Source organism: Carassius carassius, chromosome 11, assembly GCF_963082965.1.
Source record: "Carassius carassius chromosome 11, fCarCar2.1, whole genome shotgun sequence".
NCBI lineage: Eukaryota > Metazoa > Chordata > Actinopteri > Cypriniformes > Cyprinidae > Carassius > Carassius carassius.
Window position 1 is genome coordinate 10,961,363 of NC_081765.1, and position 20,979 is coordinate 10,982,341.

Genomic DNA, 20,979 nt, shown 5'->3' on the forward strand with positions numbered 1-20,979 from the left:
CGTAACTTTTATTCTCGCTGTTGACGCCTCCACCATTTTATGGAAACGCTGTGTTTTTCGTTGTGTAAGCGAAAATACTTTATTTGGCCTTCCAAAAGAGGACACAACTAGAAATCAGAACAGTTCAACCCAAATATTCAGATGTGTGCAGCGCATTTCACGGAGGATGGGGACTGTTTCCCGGGAGAATAGTCTACAATACCGGTAGGCTTTAGTCTGTTTCTATAAAGTGGGGCTGTTTCAACTTTGCAAGGACAGTCTGGTGCTTCTGACCCACAGTCTGTAAGTAAGTTTTCATATTTAAAGAATTTGCCACTGATGATTCAAACATGAGTTTTGAGCAGTGTAGAATAGCGCTTGTGTTTGTCATTTCTCCAAACACAAATGCAGACATGGTTTTATGTTTACGCCAATCAGAGCACACCTTGCTTTTCAGAACGATGGGTTTTGTAATTATCGACACATTTCAGAAAGGCGGGGCATAGAGGAGCAACAATAATTTATATTATGTGGAAATTAATGTGTTGTTTGTTTTACCTTAAACCTGATAAACACATTGCATTATACTAAATACACAAAATAATGTTTTGTTTTGTTTTTGCATTGTCATATGATCCCTTTAAAAACGTCTGCTAAATGAATAAAATATGAATACAAAAAAAAAAATCTCACTTAACCACGAATAAATTCTGTCAAAAATGTCCAGTAAATCACCAGTTACTTTATTTGCCAAATTTTCATTTTTGCAAAATGGCAGAACACATAAAATCTTTCCAACAGAAAAAATAAAGAAATTACCTTGTTCAGGAACATATATGAAAAATGCTTTGATGATTTTCAGACAGCAGATGCTATTTCCTTCATCACTGCAGATTATGACTGGAGGAGTTATTTGTCAAGTATTCAATTCATAAGTGTTCTTTGTCATATTTAAACATCATCTTCCATTCACGGTCAGTTTGAAACATACTTTGGTGCTAATCCTAGACAGAAGACTGGGTCTCACTGCTGCACACATAGATGTTGCTGGGTCTTATACGCCTGCGACTTCGCCCAGGAATCTTGGGACAGAGATGACAGGTCTTGGGCATGAACTCCAGGCAGGCTTCACGAAACTTTCGGATCCTCCAGCAGTATATCACAGGGTTGAAGACCGCTTTGAGGTAACTCAACCACAGTGCCCCGATGCTGATGGGGTAAAAGACCGGGCTGAGGTAGAAGCGTCTACTGAACACTGCCAGCAGACTCACCACAGTATGTGGCAGCCAACACACGGAGAAGCCAATGAACAGGATGAGGATGGTGGTGAAGGCCCTGGTTTTGAAACTCATGTCCACATTGACTTGGGGTCGCTGCAGACCAGTTAAACCCAACTTGCTGACATGGTTGATAGCGACGCTGCCTTCGCTGGTGTGATTATGAATGCGCAGTGCATTGCGTCGAACTGTGTTGAGTATACACAGATAGCAATACAACATCACACCAAATGGCACAAAAAACACAGCGAGCGCAAGCAGAACTGCGTAACCCCTGTCTGCCAGTGATTCACTGTATCCTAGAATGCATTGCGGTACTTGCTCCCCGATCCCAGCTATCCTCCAGCCGACGACAGATGGTAGGGACAAGCAAAGCGATAGAGCCCATGACGTGGTGATAAGGATTTTCGCCCAATGGGGCGTTAGCTTGTCCTGTCGCTGAACTATAATGAGGAACCGATCTACGCTGATGAGGACACACCTTCTAGAACAAACAGCCAGTACAGCATGATGGAGATGCGGCAGAATCCCACTCCGAAGCTCCAGTCTGTAGTTGTGAGAGTGACAGCAGTGAATGGCATGCATAGCAGCGACAGCATGATGTCTGAAAAAGCCAGTGTGGCCAAGAGCAGATTAATCGCTGAACGCATGGCTGGCTTCTGATACACTATCAGACACACAATGGCATTGCCAAGAAAACCAATGGTGATCATGAAGATCATGATGGCAGCCAGGAGCACCCTGAGAGTGGTGGGCATAAGGGCAGTATCAGACTCTTGCATTTCAGTTTCTTCTGGTTCAAGAAGGCCACACCATTCCAATGAGCTGCCATTACATGTAAACATGGCAGCTATTACCAGGTATCATCGAGTCAAGGCTGGAAAGTCATAGCTAAATCTTTGCCACTGTCCTGTGAGATCCCATTATTTGAGTTCTTCTCAACACTGAAGATACTGTAAATCATTACCTGCAACAGAAGAACATAAGTGTGTGGTATATTAATAATATACATACATACATACATACATTTACACTACCGTTCTAAAGTTTTGGGTCAGTACATTTTTTTAATACTATTATTCAGCAAGTATGGATTACATTGATAAAAAAAAAAATAATAACAATAATAATTTCATCAAAGAATCCTGGGATAAAAAAAAACGTATCACGGTTTCCACAAAAAAAATATTAAACAGAATAACTGTTTTCAACACTGATAATAATAATAAGAAATATGAGCATATTAAAATGATTTCTGAAGGATCACGTGGCACTGAAGACAAAAGTAATGACTTTAGATACTACTTTAGATAAATTGCGTTTTAAAATATAATGAAATAGAAAACAGCTATTTTAAATTGTAATAATATTTTTACTGTATTGATCAAATAAATGCAGCCTTGGTGGGCATAACACGTTTTACAAAAAAGAAAATAAAAAAGTGCCAAAATGCAATTATATTATCATCCAGCTCATTGTAAAAAGTTGGATATGTCCGCAAACATCAAATATACTTCTGTAGTGCGATATAGTACTATATAGCAATTCTCAATGGCAATCACAAAATGTTAACTATATTACCGCTCAGCTCTAATCTGCTTGATGCAACTATAAGGCATGATGATATGAAGATATTATACACATCAATATCATGATTGTCTTTAAAGATGCTTTTAAACAATTGAGAAAGGCGCTACACACATAAATTTGACTTGATTTGAAAGGGTTTTCTAAACATCTTTTGTGTTCTGCTGAAGAATGAAAATCATACAGGTTTAAAATGATTTGAAGGCGAGTAAATAATGACAGAATTTTCATTTTTGTGTGAACTGTCCCTTTAAGAGCAAAGAGGTCCTGTCTATGACCGGATTTCAGTGAATGACATTTTTCTGACACCACATGAGAATTGCATAATAAAGACATATGGTGAATTATTTTTTTTTATATATAATTACTTCATTTTCCTTAAACACCTGTAGAGCAATCTGTGCAGAGCACAATATGAGCAATATAGTGAGCACATACAAACCACAATCATCTTGTTTACAGATGAAAGAGGGAATGATGCTCACTCAGAGGATGCTGCTGTTGCCATGGTTACACTGGGCTACTCTTTGCTGAGGATAGTGCAGATATAAAGGGGAATGTAAATTCCAAGATTTCATCACACATCTCTGCATGTCATCCTTTGACACCTCCATTGACCTAGAAAAGACCAGAACACCTGCAAAACACACAGCAGGACAGTTACACATATTAATTTTAAGGCATATTCCTAGCCAGTAGTGTTCATTGGCTAGCCAATCAGATATTTATGGTTAATGAAATATATTTCCTTCTCTACATTCCGTTTATCAAATTTACAGGGACAATGGATGTCAGGGTGGCAGATATTGGGATTTTTCTCATTCATCTTTATAAATGTTTTTGTCAATCTATTTAAAAACTCCCATGTAATTCCCAGTATATATAGCCTACAATACAGTATATAATCTGTTGGGGATAAATAGGTCATTATCAGCATATGATTTGGGGGCATACAGTGTGGATCAGACACTACAGGTGACAACATAAGGGAGATTTGATGGAAAGAAGCCCTTGGAATCAAGTAATACAATCTAAATATCCTATGAAATATGCAGCATGCTGTTTTGCACAATGAAATATAAAATATGTTCAGAATTAAATGTTTTAAAAGCAATTTCTATCACACGATAGGAAATAGATATATTATAATTTAAATGTTTTGTCTAAAATGTCTAAGAGTGATCACTGGTATTAGTAGCCTTTCGCACCATTGTAATGTAGATAACACGATAGACCTGATGCTACATTTCAGTTCTCACGTGCACACGCGCGCTTGACAGATGTGATGTGATAAACAGCCTGATTGTGCGCTGATTTTACCTCTTATCCACTGAAGTCTGTGTAATTGTTGGGCGGTGAACCGTAAAAATCCAAAACAGGTGAAGGGCGAGATGTTGGAGAGGCTGCCGTAGTTTGATTTCAGAGAATCGCTTTTGTTTCGACTGAAGCGATTTCTTGCTGCATGAAACCCATCCGTCGGGTGTGTGTGGAGCTCTGGAGGCGTGACAACGGCGATCAATCACGACTGTAGCATGAGCTTCATCCTTGAGGGTTTCAGAGGATGACAGACTGCATCAGGAGGTCACTGACGTAAATATAAAGCTAAGGACGGCCCTGGCTGTCCAAGAATGTTCAGGCTGCGCACGGATTGTGAGCTTATTCTGTATTACCAGAGGTGGGTAGTAACGAGTTACATTTACTTGAGTAATTTTTTTGGGGTAACTAATACTTTTCGGAGTATATTTAAAGATGGGTACTTAATACTCTTACTTGAGTAAATTTTTGGGGAAAAATCTGTACTTTTACTTCGTTACTGTGGGCGACGCTCCTCTCGTTACTTTATCTTAATGCAATGTTATAAATGCTTCAGTTTATTCCAAACGCGCCGTCTACTTTTCTCTGGGCAATGAGCGATGCCCATTCGCGAATGATTCATTCTTTTCAGTCAATTCTGTTCAAAGGCTTGATCAAACCAATTGGCAAACGAGTGAATTGGTTCATGAATCAGTTTGAATGATTCATTCAGTTTCCTGCCGCACGCGCTGAGCGTCTGAAGTGGTTCACTCAGAGTTGTAACGTTTAACATCAGCAGCGTTGAAAACGTGGCTATGGAACTGCACTGAATTGAAAGCAAATCTGCAAAGGCTATTATTTGCTAGCGATGGAGATCCTTATTAGATGAACACCGCGTGTGCTGTCTACTGTTCAACAGGTAATAACTTGGGCTACATTCGATTACAGTACACGATACCACTGTGACATTAGTTTGTTGTACATGTGTGGCTTATAACAGAGGGGAGTCAAGTTGAATGCAGCTTCCAAAAGACAAAAAATAGCCGATTAAGATTTTATTAATTTTAATACAGTCACACCTGTGCGAGTACGTTCAGCAGGTCCAGCTGCTAAATTCAGATCTGCGATTGCTTGCTGGCGCTGAGCCAGAGATAGATGCGTTTATACAGCGCTGCGCATTATAACCAATCACACATGATTCTTTTGAGCTTATTAAAGCATTGGCCAATCAGAGGCGTTCCGATGAGTCATCGCTAAAATGCCGGTGCTTCCTTCACTCGCTCCTGACTGAATACCTCTTTCTGGCGAATTCTCTCGTCAGAAACAACAAAATGCAGATGTGTGTGTACGAATCTTTAATTAAGATATTGATTTCACAGTGTTAACAGTTTCAGTGATTTTAATGGGAGTTTCTGAGAGTGATTGAAATCTAGACTGTCAGTGAAAATTATCTTTAATAATGTAAATATTATTTGCTCTCTTTCTGAACAATGAAAGATTAGTAGCAATATTTATATCACATTAACTTTCAATGTTAAATTCACATTTAATATAAAGTCAGTCGTATTAAAAATATGTTATGGCATGACACCTATATCTGTTACTTATTTAAACAGACAGGGTTTTATAATAAATTACATAAATTGGAGTAAAGGCTGATGAAATATATACATTTAAACACGCACGCATACATTACATAAATTGTATCTATATATCTAAATAAAAATAGGCTCAGTATATATGACCCAAAGTAACTAGTAACTAACTACTTGAGTAGATTTTTTATCCGATACTCTTTTACTCTTACTCAAGTAACTATTCAAGACTAGTACTTTTACTTTTACTTGAGTAAATATTTCTAGAAGTACTTTTACTTTTACTTGAGTACAGTTTTTGGGTACTCTACCCACCTCTGTGTATTACGAATTGGAGATCTAAATTCACTGCAGGTCCAGTTTCTGTGTTCTTTAAAGTACTAGAAATTAGCTGCAGAAATGTTCTCCTGTGGCATAAAACCCTTTATTGATTCGTATTTGAACCTTGATTTTTAAGAGTCTAAATGATCGCGGTAGAAACATTTCTGAAAGACACTGAAGACTGGAGTGAAGATGCTGAAAATTCAGCTTTGTCAATAGAGGAATAAATTGAAATTATTAAAATATTTTCAAATTAAAATCAGTTATTTAAAAATGTTAAAAATATTTAACAGTATTACTGTTTTATTGTATTTTTTGTAAGACTTTTTAAATAAAAAAATAATAATAATAATAAAGAAGAAAAATCTTACAGATCCCGAACTTATTTCACAATTATATTATTTCCAAGATGAGGGTATACTTTATCCAATTCACACACAAACCTGTTGATAGTAGATGTGCAATAAATAACAACAACTTGTTGATTTATGAGAATATCAAATGAGCACTGATGCTCTCCTATATCACTACTGCCTTTAATTTTTCTAAATTTCACTATTTTTACTTATATTTAACAATATTCACAGGGTCTTCACAAGTAGTCAGACTTATACTAATCATGCAAACAAGCAGTGTGATGTGTGATGATTTTTATGTAAAGGTTGTGAAATGTATATACATTTATACATTATACATTTATTCACTTAGCTGACGCTTTTATCCAAAGCGACTTACAATTGCCACATATGTCAGAGGTCACACACCTCTGGAGCAACTAGGGGTTAAGTGTCTTGCTCAGGGACACATTGGTGTCTCACAGTGGATTCGAACCCGGGTCTTTCACACCAAAGACATGTGTCTTATCCTCTGCGCTAGCACCACCCCATATGTGCCACTGACACAAAAACCCAAATCCAAGTGTTTCATCCTGCTGTCTTGGATGATGCAGGAGTGAAAGTGACACTGCTATTGGCCTCTCTCTGAGATCTTTAGATGATTGTGTTGTGATTGTCACCAGGGAAACCTCTATCTCTGGCCTGTCCATAATGGACCACTCTGAGCTCTACAGACCCTCGCTCTTACGCTTTGATGCTCACTGAGACATCACATCACAAAATCACAACAAGCCCACATGAGTTTAGTCACGCTGAGTTAAGTTGTTTCGTTGTGAATCTGAAAATACCAATGTCTGTACAACTTGAGTAAAATGCTCAGCAACAGCTCATGCACCAACCACTTCCACTAATTGATTTGAATAAAAGATGACTTTATTCTAAATCTAATATTAGAAGATTTGTTATGTACTATCAATATTGTTTAGTGTTTTGTTTGTTTGTTTGCTTGTTTATGCTCTCATCATAATGCATGCAGTTCTATGTCATAACAGAAGATGGAAACATTGTCCAGCTGGTAACTGTAAAGTTCAACAGCAGCTTCTCTATGGAAGCAGATCAGTCTCAAATATAATTCACGCAAAAAACATGATTCACACATGCATAGACAATTTTGCATGCATGAAACCTAATTCACGTACACACAAAAAATATCCACGTGCGTGAAAAAAAAATATATTCACAAAAAGCAATTCACATGCGCAAAATAAAATTATATACTCGTAAAATACATTTCACAAATGCAAAACACAATTCGTAGATATACAACTGTGCACAAAAACCTTTGAATGTTTAAAATGTATGAGTGTATCCTTGCATTTGAATGTGCAAATCGTCATTCACGTACGAATCGCCTTAGATATGTGTGTGTGTGTTTTTGAGACTTTCCTGGCAGCATACCACTCGTAACACAGAGCAGTCGTACTCTTTAGCCAATCAGATTTAAGCTTATCAATTGACCAATCAGTATCACGTGAGGGCGGGCCTACCTGCATGTTACGTCATCAGCTTTCGACCAGTTCATGGCTGAGCAGAGGTAAGTGCAGTTAATCGTTCATTTCTGTGTTAACTGAAGTTAAAGAGTTCGAGATCAGTTGAAGCAATAGTTTATGAACTATTAACTGATGTAAGCAAGTGTTGTTGTAATCAGATGTCCCATATCGTGTCAAAAATCAAGAAGAATGATGCTTGTTTTGTTGTATTTTAGCTGAAGGTACAGACAGCTCTCACAGCTACAATCACGCTAATGATTGCAAAACAATCATCTGTGGTCAATACCCATCGAGATTGTTCTTTAAATAGTGAATAGACCTATTTTAATGAGCAGCCAGTGTTTTTTTTTTTGCCATTTTTGTATGATGTTAAATTATTATTAACACTTGTTTCCCTGCATTTTTCAGGATTACTCACCTTTGGTGTGACATCTGGATAGCAGTCACGAACATCTTAATTCATGTTGTTTCTTTATATTCTCTTCTATACTTTTTTTGTATTTATGTCTTAATTGGTAACACTTTATTAAAAAGTTTCATTAGTTAACATGAACTAACAATGAACTGCACGTGAACAGCCTTTATTATTTTTTGTTAATGTTAACATTTACTAATACTTCATTAAAATCTTGTTAACATTAGTAAATGCACTGTAAACCAACACTGAACAGCTGTATTTTTACCTAACGTTAACAAAGATTAACAAACACAGCAACAAATGTATTGCTCGTGGTTATTTAATACATGAACTAATGTTAACTAGTTATTGTACCTTATTGTAGACTGTTACCAATATATTCAACATTAATTTCCTTATGCTGTATTGTAATGTCAAGGTTTTTAAATAAGGTTTTTATTGTCATCTTAAGGTCTCACAGGACAATATTGTGAAGCATTCATTTTACTTTGCCTAGTAAAATAGGCAAATCTGATTTTATGCTGATAAGACAAAGGTACTTATCATAGAGAGGCAATTAAGATTATGCGACTAAGATTACTCCGTAAACTCTATTCAAATACCATCACTTAATTTCCCACATCCTCTGTCTGCACCTCTTGTACTATAGGGTTTTAGTACTTTAAATATCAGGACACAATCTTATATGTCCTAACAGAGAGGTCTACTGATTACCGGACTGAACACAATTCATTTTTTAACTTTTCACTTGATGTATTGCAATTATATTTATATACTTTAAAAGCAAAGTACACTCTGAATGGATCTCACAACTCCTGAAGAGACGTATATTTCTCTGTACTGAATATTGTGCTTCACAGTTTAGACTGTCAGTTCATGATCATATGTAACAGGAACATTAATCATGATCAAGTCATTTTATATATTTTATTCCCAAATGATTCGGAAACTTTCAAATTAATAAAACGTGTACAAAAATTGAACTATGCCTGAATCTTTTAATTCTTACAAGAACATTTAATAATGCATGCATAGCAAGGCTTTATTCCTAAAGCGTGTACATATAGTCCGCAGGAGACAAATTAATACAGTAACAATGCATCACTTTCAACCACTTGTTGAAACAACTGTCAAAATGGATTGCTTGCAACATGACTTTTTATAAAGAATTACAGTAGAAATGGTAAGATCACAGTACTGGTTGTCTGCATCTTCATATATCATCTGTCTTGGAAATCTGAAACAATAAAACTACATAATATATGCAGATCAAAACATGTCTCCTATATGCACGTCATTACATACATTATCATCAGTTGAATGTGTGGTGGAGAGGACATGAAAATCCATCAGTACTAAAAATAAATGTTTATATTCACATGTCGACTAAACAGCAGTTAATAAACTATTGCTTCAACTGATCTCTAACTTCTAAACAGAAATGAACGATTAACTGCACTTACCTCTGCTCAGCCATGAACTGGTCGAAAGCTGATGACGTAACATGCAGGTAGGCCCGCCCTCACGTGATACTGATTGGTCGATTGATAAGCTTAAATCTGATTGGCTAAAGAGTACGACTGCTCTGTGTTACGAGTGGTATGCTGCCAGGAAAGTCTCAAAAACACACACACACATATCTAAGGCGATTCGTACGTGAATGACGATTTGCACATTCAAATGCAAGGATACACTCATACATTTTAAACATTCAAAGGTTTTTGTGCACAGTTGTATATCTACGAATTGTGTTTTGCATTTGTGAAATGTATCTTACGAGTATATCATTTTATTTTGCGCATGTGAATTGCTTTTTGTGAATATTTTTTTTTTCACGCACGTGGATATTTTTTGTGTGTACGTGAATTAGGTTTCATGCATGTAAAATTGTCTACGCATGTGTGAATCATGTTTTTTGCGTGAATTATATTTGAGACTGATCTGCTTCCATACTTCTCCTCTATTTGAATGTGAACAATACATTACATAACACACAGAAAATAAGCAAATACTGAATAATAATCATTACTGAACTATCAGTATCTTTAATCTTTCACAAGTAAATGTGTAAATAATCTTTTATATTCAAATTAGACTTTTAGAAAATTAGACCGAATGATAATAATATTAAAACTTGTAAATGTTATAAACCTTTAATCAAGATTTATGACAACATTTTAAACATTCATAAACTGCAGGCCCCTTGTCCAGACTGCCCAAGATGATTTCTATGTCAAAACTATGTGACTGGGACTTCAAAAATGAAATTTCTCTTTCTTCTGTGGAACACATAAGGATTTATTTAAACCAGAATGCCAACTAAAAGTTTCATTTGTTCCTCACACATGCTATTGATTGGTTTCAGAAGACTTGCAATATACTGCGCAAGTCATACTGACTACTTTTCTGATGCTTTAGTGGTGTTTTTGTTTTTAGAAGAGTTTAGCAGTCTGTGGTCCTCATCCTCTTTCACTGTGGAAAAGAGCAGCTCTGACATTCTGATAAAAATCTTCCTTTGTGTTCCACAGAAGATAATTAAATGAAATTAGAAAGTGATTTTAATTTTGAGTGAGATATCATTTTAACATAAATATAACAGTGAAGTTTTTTTTTCATATAGCGTGGAGTGTAAATTGCACTTCTAATACAGACCTTTGTCTATGTGTGAGGTGACTACAAAGACACTTGTCTAAATTTGCATCAGACCCAACAGTCTGATATGCCCATCAAGTTTTACAAAGTGCACACCCTATATCCAGTGCTGATCGTGCAGAGTGACACTGGCACTAGGAGAGCTCATCTCCCTGTCAGTTACCTCTCAGATGTTTGCTCTAATGCCATCTCAACAGAGCTGCTCTAAGCCCCCAACACACACCCAAAAAGCACAGCTGAGGAACACAAGAATTCTCCTCAGTATGAATGCATACAGGTGAAGAGACGTAGACACTGAAGGATAGATAGCTTTATGAATGACCAAATGACATGTCATTTTTAATAGCAGTCAATGTATAGGGATATAATTAATTATGCTGGGCTCTTAATAATTTATTATTATTATTATTTAATCTTAATAATTTTGCACTTTCATTAAATTAAGTTGCCAAATCACAGTGTGAGGACTGTGCATTATTTATCTCTGTGTTGATTGATTGACTGATTGACTTGACTGGGTTCAATAGTAAGAAATGTCATTGTAAATCTGGGTTTATGTTTATATTTAAAAAAAAAAGTCATAAAAAAATCATCGTTTTATCCAAAGCAATTTACAATTGAGGAATACAACAACTCAATTCAACAGTTTATCATAAAGATGCTGTCACGGCTTACGCTGCTGGAAGGAACACGGAGCCGAGGGATAAACGAAACAAGGATTTATTAAATCAAACATAGGCAAGGTAAGTAGCAAATAACAGGTGGCAAGTGGCAAGTGGCAAGTGGCAAGTGGCAAGTGGCAAGTGGCAAGTGGCAAGTGGCAAGTGGCAAGTAGACGAGTAGACCCGACAAAACAGAACTGAAAGGACAAGGCTTTTGTACAAGGGATAATTGGGAAAACACAGGTGGATGGCATGACTTAATTAACAGGGACATGGAACACATGCGGAAATGACTAGACACACCTGGGAACTAATTAAACCACATAGAGACAGAAACTGGGTCACAGGGGCAAAAAACACACACAATGAGTCCAGGTGTGTGACAGATGCATATAAACTAGATAAGTGCTTGAGAAGTGTACTTAGAGATTTCTTTCTTTCTTTCTTTCTTTCTTTCTTTCTTTCTTTCTTTCTTGCTAGCTATCTTGCTTGCCATAAAGAAATACAGTTAGGTACAAAAATCTTAAACTTCATTGTAAAAAGTTTTATAGTCTACTTAGACATTGAGAAAACGTTTTGGTCTTTTGAGAATTTTTCATCCTAGTAGAATGAAAAAGTAATTATTTTCATAAAAAAAAAAAAAAGATGCTAAATAGTATGGGAATTGTTTAATTTAATTTTGACAGTCTGAAGAGAATACACTGGGGCCCAAAGATCTTAAAACATGACAAAAAAATCTGTCATGTGGACGAACACATTTTTTTGGATTTTGAGAATTTGTATGTACGTTTTTCAACCTTGAAAGGAAAATGTGTAGCACTTTCTATGAAGCCCATATTTATAGTACATTATAAGAGTATTCTTAATGCATTATAATGAATGCACAATGCATTATAAAAAAAAAACTTATAATATGTTGTATCATCTCATGAATAATCATAACAACAATAATAATAATTGTAATATTTACGCATTTGTGGTTATGACATCCACTTAATTTATAATAAATGATCTTATATCGTGACATTGCTTATTTACATTAACATTTACGCATTTATCAGATACTTTTATCCAAAGTGACTTACAGTGTCTAAAGGGTATCATCAAAATAACCATACTGATATTACAATAAAAATAGTTCAAAGCAAATGTGAACACATTTATCTGATCTGATATCTGATTTTTTGGCTGTTTGAGAAAATAAATCTGTCTGTATATCCATCTGTCTATCTTTGAAAATGGTCAAGTAGCTAGTTTACGACTTTCAGAGTCCACTGCACCTGTTTGTGACACCTGCCCATGCGTTTGTATTCATATGATTATATGAAGATGAAACATGGGTAGCACTACACTGCAGAGAAAAAGACTGACAAATTGAGACGAGGCTCGATATCTAAGATTAATCCAGCAGTAAGCGGATCCAAACACCTACACTTACATCTGTCCCTCATCTGGTGCTCATTTATCAATTCTTTCAGGTGTGGGTGAAAGTGAGGAGAGGTGCAGGTATTAGTCAGTGTTTTGCACCATCTAATCTGCGATCTTCATCAGCGCAGCCACAGCTCCCAAACTCAGTTTCTGGCTGACAGCTGCATCTCTATGACAACTGTCCCTCAAGAGTTTGACCGCAACCCAGCCACTTAACACCTCCACCCTCAGTGGGGCCTAATGGACAGGTGCCCACTCCCTCTCTGTCTCTCCAGCTCTGAGGTGCCATTACACCTCCTGCTGTTTTAACACTGTCTCTTTTCCCTGCCATCATACATCTGGCAGAGCTGTGCTTAGAGTCACTTTCACTTAGACACGCCCCCTCCTAACGAGTCCATTCATTAGGAGCCAGCGGGTAAAGGGAGAAAACGACTTGATGCGATGAGAAATCGAAATAAATCGGCGGGCTGTATCAATTAGGGGCAATATTTCTGCTCTGTAATTGCAGATGTAATTAGAGACAGAGTGCTGGACGAGGAAGTGTATTTCGCCATTTAACAACCCACTGAAGGGACACCTGTTGTGGCTGCGTAGGTTAATCATTCCTGCAGTCTTGTAGCTTGTTTGCACGGTTAAAGGACATATGCAGACATCTATGCCCTCAGCTGGAAACTCATTAATGACTTAACCTCTAGCATACTCTCAAACAGAGGAACAAAGACTGTGTATATCCATGTGAAACCTTGACTTTGAAAGTTTAAAGCTTAAACACATTTAAAGGGCTAGTTCACCCAGAGATGAAAATATTGTCATCATTTGCTCACCCTCATGTCGTTTCAAACCTGTTGACTTTCTTTCCATTTTTGCAGCATAGATTAGGCTATTATTACAGACAAGTTATGCTAGAAAAAATAAATGAAATATCTGCAATTCACAGTCTTTTAGTATCGGTCCTCCTCTGTGGCCTGTTGGCTTAATATGAGTATTTATTCTTTTCAATGGGCATTGTCCTCATATTCCCTATAACAGCTTGAGATGGAGAGCTCTGATTATTAGTACCATGTGTAAATGTAATTTATTCAGCATAGCCTCTTTTATAAATCCCTGTACAGATATTCTTACAGTTTGTGGCCTATAAGACCATGATTAAACCGGTATTCTTTGTCGAGTTGCTAAAAATCCAGATTGCTGAAAGACTGTTGAAAGAATAATTGAAATATAAGTAGTCCTGCTCTTTGTAACATCCATTCCATGTATTGGTTGAAAAGTTCATGTGAGATGTTCTCACTGAAGGAGGACATTCAATTGCTGTCCCTATAATTGAACTAAATAAATTGATAAATCATGTAAATTATTTAGCAATATTCGTCTCAATTTTATAACCAGCAGGGGTCAGTGATGATCAGTGTGTGGAATTATTATTGGATATCACAGTGACATGAATACAATGCAAACCAGGGATCTATTTTGCACATCAATATGATGACCTTGTTAATTCAAGCACTTCCGCTTCATTCGAAACGTCCGGCTCTATCAACAAAATCACCTCTGATCCATCTGGTCGTGCTCAGTCAAACGGTTAGGTAAGGTAAAGATAAATACTCTCATATACACACATGTGGCAGACTTCAGATGCAGCAGGTGAAACATGAGCCCGTGAGACTCAGGAATGAGACAGGAAAGAGCCACATAGACTTCCTCTCCCCCTTCCCATGCAGCCAAAGTGCTGAGTCTGAATATAAAACAGTAGCACTGCCAGTCTGCTCCACAGCAATCTGCATTCAGATGAACTGGAATCAGAAAACAGGTCAAACCAGTAACAAATGAAAAAGGGTGTTGTGCCCCTTATTGATCTTTCTTGATTAATTGTCCTAATTAGCTTATTTTCATTTTAGCTCAATCAGCAGTATCAAAAATAGGAATTTCCACTATCTATCTATCTACATTAATATTGTTTCTTTATTTTTATTTCTTTATTATTATTTTTTTTAATATAATGTATTGATAGCAAATCTGAATTTTCAGAAGCCATTACTCCATTCTTGATGTCACATGATCCTACTAATGTGAAATCATTATAATATGCTCATTTGCTGCTCAAAAAAGTCATGACTTTTTACAGGATACTTTGATAGAGAGCTCAAAGAAACTTTTTTCAATTTCAATTTATTTGAAATAGAATTTTTCTCTAACAATGTAAAAGTTTTTGCTGTCAAATTAATGTGTTGCTGCTGATTATTTTTCTCCTAAACAAATAAACAAACAAATAAATCTTTTGGACCCAAACTTTTGAATGGTAATTTATATATTTATATAAATTTATATATATATATATATATATATATATATATATGTATGTATATGATGATTAAATTGTCATGGCAACAAATGTAAATGTAGGTTACAGTAACAGTAAACATTTTTTTTCCACAATAAAATCTTGTTGACATATTGTTAAAATTATGTGGCTAAAATGAAAAGTATTTTAACTGTTGTGAATTGGCCCAATCCACTTCCAGTGTAAGTGCCTCATTGTATTTTTCTTCGCCATTCAATTCAACATTGTCATGAATGCTGTTTACTGAGCTTAACTTGAACCCAGAATTCCTTTACTGTCATTCTTATTGCAGTTTCAAACACACAAACAATAACTATCACTTCAGACCTTGGATTACTTCAGATTATACGAACCCTAGATATCTTTTGAAGTATTTGTCGCTGAACGGCCTCACAAGGCTCAGAGGTCAAGAGGTCAAGACTGCTGGGGTGAGAAGGTGGGAACAGTTCAGCAATCAACACACTTCAGCCGGACTGCAATTCTCAGCAGGCCCAATCACGTTAATCAGTGTTTGTTTCCTGTAGAGCTCCGAGTCTGGTGTTGCAATGTGGCAATAATTAACAGCAAACACAGGATAACAGAAACCCCACTGTTATAAATATGACATCTGAGAGAAAATTTGTACCGGAGCTTGTGACAGCAGAAAGAATAGGACTATAAAAATGTGGCAAAGTTTCTGTTTATTTCTGTTTGCATTTACAGTAGGTTAAGTGCGGCTGGGGTCAGTAAGGAGGAATGTGGCACTGTAACACATTATGTCACGAATATGCGTGCAAATTGTGTGTGTGTGCATGATATGTTTCCCTCTCTGCCACCGTTATCATGGTGCTTTGATACTGAAGCCCTAACGACTAAGCCAGAAAAGCAGGATTAACACATGATGCATAATAACAGTTTGTGTTCATCACTTCTGAACAAGGTTTGGAGAACAATTACCAGCAATTAAACCACACCAGTTATTCAAAGAGATAATTATGTCCTTGGTGTATTGCATCAATTAGCTACTTTTATTTCAGCCCCCAAACTCTCTGCTACATCGTATGTGACATGTTTGGAGAGATTTGAACAACAGGAATTCCTCCACTTATCCCCCATAAGTACAGTGAAATATGAGCACAGAGAAATTGAAAAGTATTCTCTCGTCTATGACAGGATTTTGTTGTTCTGTCATTTTGTTGTCCGTAATAATAATGACGTGGTCTAAGGAGAAATCTCTCTGAAGTGACAATTTGGATTTGACATCCCAACCGAATCCTGAATAGCCTACTCAAAAAAAAAAAAAAAAAAAAAATACAGAGGATTAAAACCAAACAATCCTGAATATGTACTGAGGATGATTTTCTTGGGCTGTCATCGTATAGGCCACTTGTGTATGTTAAACTGAATTCAGTCTCGGCGCCGGGCTGAGGTGCACACTGTAATAGCATTTCAGGAGGGGCTGTTTTCTAATGCCCAGACCTTATTCGATAGGTTGAGGTCTACATTTTTTCCATTCTTTCCAAGAGAGATTGAGGCTCTAAGAGCCTAGCTGAAATTCAGATGTGTCCTTGAAGAGACATGGCTTTGTACTTTTTGGTGACCTCAATACAATTCTGACTCAGTCCATTCAGACAAAGATTTGACATTAACAAATTGTGCCGTGACTACAATGAGCTGAATTTAAAAGAGCTTATGCTTGAAAGGGCTCTTGATAATGTGCAAGTGTTCTTCAGAAACAGCAAAAACATGCTAATGCAAATATTCGCAGCCAGGTCGTGTGCATTTGGAAAACACAAAATGAGGATGCTCAATGAAAATATTTGTTTAAAAAAAACACACAAAGGAGTTTGAACGAGAAGTGGTGGTGGATTTTGTTGAATTGTGATGTTTCTTTACCTTTTTCTGGGCCTCGGGTATAATGGCTAACTCCAAATACCTGTGTCCAATTGTAAGTAATCTATTAAACCACAGAGCCCACAGCTTATTTCCTCTCTGCCTCACATCCTCCAGTTAATGTGATAGCTACAACAAAAGCAGGAGAACCTTTCACCTCCCGTTCCCTGCTTGGGTCTTTCATTCTCTCTCACACACTCATATCCATTTTTAAGATTGTTGTCTATTGAATTAACTGTTATCATTCAAAGCACTTCTAAACTGGTGACGTCTGAGCTAGAAAATGTGTATCACATATCACCACTAATGTGGAGATTCTAAGGATTTAGGCACTGGTGCACTGGCCCTTGCCACGTGTAGAGTCAGTTTGTTGCCAAGCGTTTGAATGTCTGTCTTCGGTCCCCCATTTCCTCAGGTTCCAGGGGCCGGTCAGAGGCAGAGATGCGTTGGCTGTCGGCCCTCCATGCTCCTCAATGGGTAGGCTCTGACATGCTGTCACCTTGGCAACTGCTGCCAGGGTAATGTGGCTGGCGGGCTAACTGACCTCAGCTGGCAGTGTGCCATGGGTTTGCAGCAGGTGTGTGACAGTGAAGGTCCCCTGGCCACTAATCCAGCCGTCTTGTATAGCCTCAGACGTTGCTCGACCACATCTATTGGCTGAATGTCTGATGGGAATTGTGAGAAAAGAAGACATTACAATACATGCTGTGTATTGAGACACACTTAGATCACTGGCAGGTTTAGAGAGGAGAGAAAAATACAGCTTTTAAGAAATTAGATAGAAATAGATTGCCAGAAACATTTTGATTATCTCTCTGTATCTCTACACTCTCTAAATCATACAATTGTGTCCACTTGGTAAACATATCCAGTTGAATTGCTTTATAATAGGCATTTAAAGGTCTAAGGTTAGCTTTAGGTATAATGACTTTTTTGCATTCCTAATTTTAACTCCTTTATTATTATTATTATTATTATTATTATTATTGTGTAGGCTAAGTTTTAAATCATATAGCCTATATATATATAGACTGTAATAAATTATTTTGAACGTTACCGGGCTTACTTCTTTACGGATTTTTTCTTACTATGATCAATGTTTTTTTTTTTTTTTTTTTTTTTTTTTTTTAATTCAGTGTTGTTTTATCGATAAAATTTTGATATTGATACTCTGTTCTTGCGGAAGGGGATTCCAAAAGATGGCGCTAAAGAAATATGAGAGGTTAAGATTTCATAAATGGTCTATGTGTATTTGGGTAAAATTATAACGTTTATAAATATGACCTAAAAAAACAGTGTGGAAAAAAATACATATCCTTGAAAATATTTAAATTCGACATTTAGTTGACATTTTAATTGTTATAATTTTAGTTACAGGAATTTGATTCGTCAAAAAATAAAAATAAAATAAATAAATAAATAAATTCGATATATTAATATATAGGCCTAGTTGACTGCATAATATAGTCTAGATAACACAGAACAAAGCTACCAGTTATAAAATAAAAAGGGTATGGGGAAAAAAAGAACAATTAGTTATAGCCTAGTATAGTAATGTGCGTGGACTGATTTGTGTTTTTTATTTATTCATTTATTTCTAATACTTATAGTTTTAGAATGTTTTATTAGGTAGGCTACAATAGGCTATATCTCAGAGAAGATAAATAGACGTATATGTATTTTCAAATTTAAAGATAGAAATTATCAGTTTTCATATTGTGCAATTCAGGGTTTAACACATAAGAAGAAGAAGAAGAAGAAGAAGAAGAAGAAGAAGAACACATTTTCATCACATCACTTAGAATCATTACAGATATTATCATTATGGGTTTCACCGAGGATTTTTTCTTTTTTTTCTTTCTTTTATTGTTTTGAATGGTGATTGACACACTCTTTTTGATGTTTGTTTACTTTGCAAACATTGAAAATATACTTTTACAAAAATATAGTTATGTTTATATATAGTATATATTGTAAAGCCCAAAACAGTGATAACAGTAATATAATCAACCTAATAAATTTTGTTATTTTCATTTAGTTTATTACTGCTAATCATAAACTTTGTTCTAAGTGCATTTTAGACAATTTTAGACAGAAACTGAAAGCTTTACAGCTCTGTTATTCTGGGTGTTGTGAGCGATGCTATTAACATCGAGTATATCGCATGAAGGGTGGGGCGCGTGCTTATAACCACAGGTTGAATTTCGTTGCCGCGCAACGGATGTACGGTAAATCATCCGCGAAATTTAAATCTTCAAGAGATGGACTGGCTGAATAGTCACTACCACACAAAAGTTCTCGAGAAAAAGAAAAAAAAGGAAAAGAAATGAGCTGCATTCCCGAGTCTCAACAGAAGCGTCGTTCAGCTGGAAGGTTAGTGTTGCGCCTGAGCTTAAAGAGTGCAAAGCCAGCTATTTCAAACATAGCAGAAATGAATACAAATGAGAGAAATTGCCAAACTTGTCTTCATGAAAATTAAGGGCCAGCAGTTGTGCTGTTACCCAGCATAAACGGTCGGTTTACAGAAAAAAAAGCAATTCAGTCGTTTTTGCACGATTTTACATTGCAATCTGATGGAAGGATCTAGGCCCTTTTGCACTCAGAGAGCTACGTGGCAAGCATACGAATTTCCATGCATACAAATTCACTCCTGCTTCAGAGCGTGCACGGAATAGATTGCACATTACGTCACTCACTGAGCGGGACGCTCGTGCTTTTTTTTTTCAAATTTAAATTTGGTAACAAATAAAAGCATTTTACGAAATGACCGTTCCCAAAGTGAAACCAAATAAATAAATAGTTTGCTGAAGGCACACCAGTTTAATATGATGTATTTGAATTACAATAAATGCGATTTTGCAGTTTGTTCTATGGGATATTGCTGATGTTTTATTCAGTTTATCCAGTTGTTTACTGAAATGACCCGGACTAAACATCAAATCATGTTTGCATGAAATCCTACAAAGAGAGAGGTAAATGGGCTGTCTGTTGAGGCAATAATCACGACGCTGATTTATGTGTCAAAACTACAATAAAAATATAGAAACAATAAAAAAAAACCACTAAGTAGGCTAACTTCCAATTGGAGCATTTTTAGTGAGACGATACAAACAAGTAAAGCAAAATATGCAAATTGTTACCCTGGTTTAATGAGGACAAGAGTTTGGAAAAGGAAGAGTAATCTGAATAGTGCAACACATTTCCATATCTATCATGATTTATAATAGCTATGATTTATACCTAGAGACATTTCTTTGTATTTTGAGAAGCAAGAAGGCCTCAGAGCGTTTTGATCATTTATATTCAGTTGAGAAGAAAATAAGCTAAATCATAATAGTGTGTGTCAGATGATAATGCATAATATATAATTAGTACAATACGAAAACAGTAACTGTTCAGGTTTGGGATACCCACACAACCCGGACTCTTTGGAGTCTCAGAAAATCTTTATCATTGACGGGAAACGTTTCATAATAAAATGTAAAATGTATTGCATTATTATTATTATTTTTTTTTTTTTCTTTTTTTGCGACAACGATGTGAAGCATGTCCTTATTTGATATACGCCGTTAATATAGCAGATAGATTGTATATAGAAAGTACGTTAAGTGTTTTTCTTTTGTTTTGCAAAGAAAAAAGAAAGCATATAAAGAAACACATACTAACAGAAAT

General features: G+C 36.1%; 1 pseudogene; it reads right to left on the reverse strand.

Annotated features, from left to right (window-relative positions):
• Window positions 1-414: 414 nt before the first annotated feature.
• LOC132152398 (high-affinity lysophosphatidic acid receptor-like) lies at window positions 415-3,461 on the reverse strand (annotated as a pseudogene).
• Window positions 3,462-20,979: the final 17,518 nt, after the last annotated feature.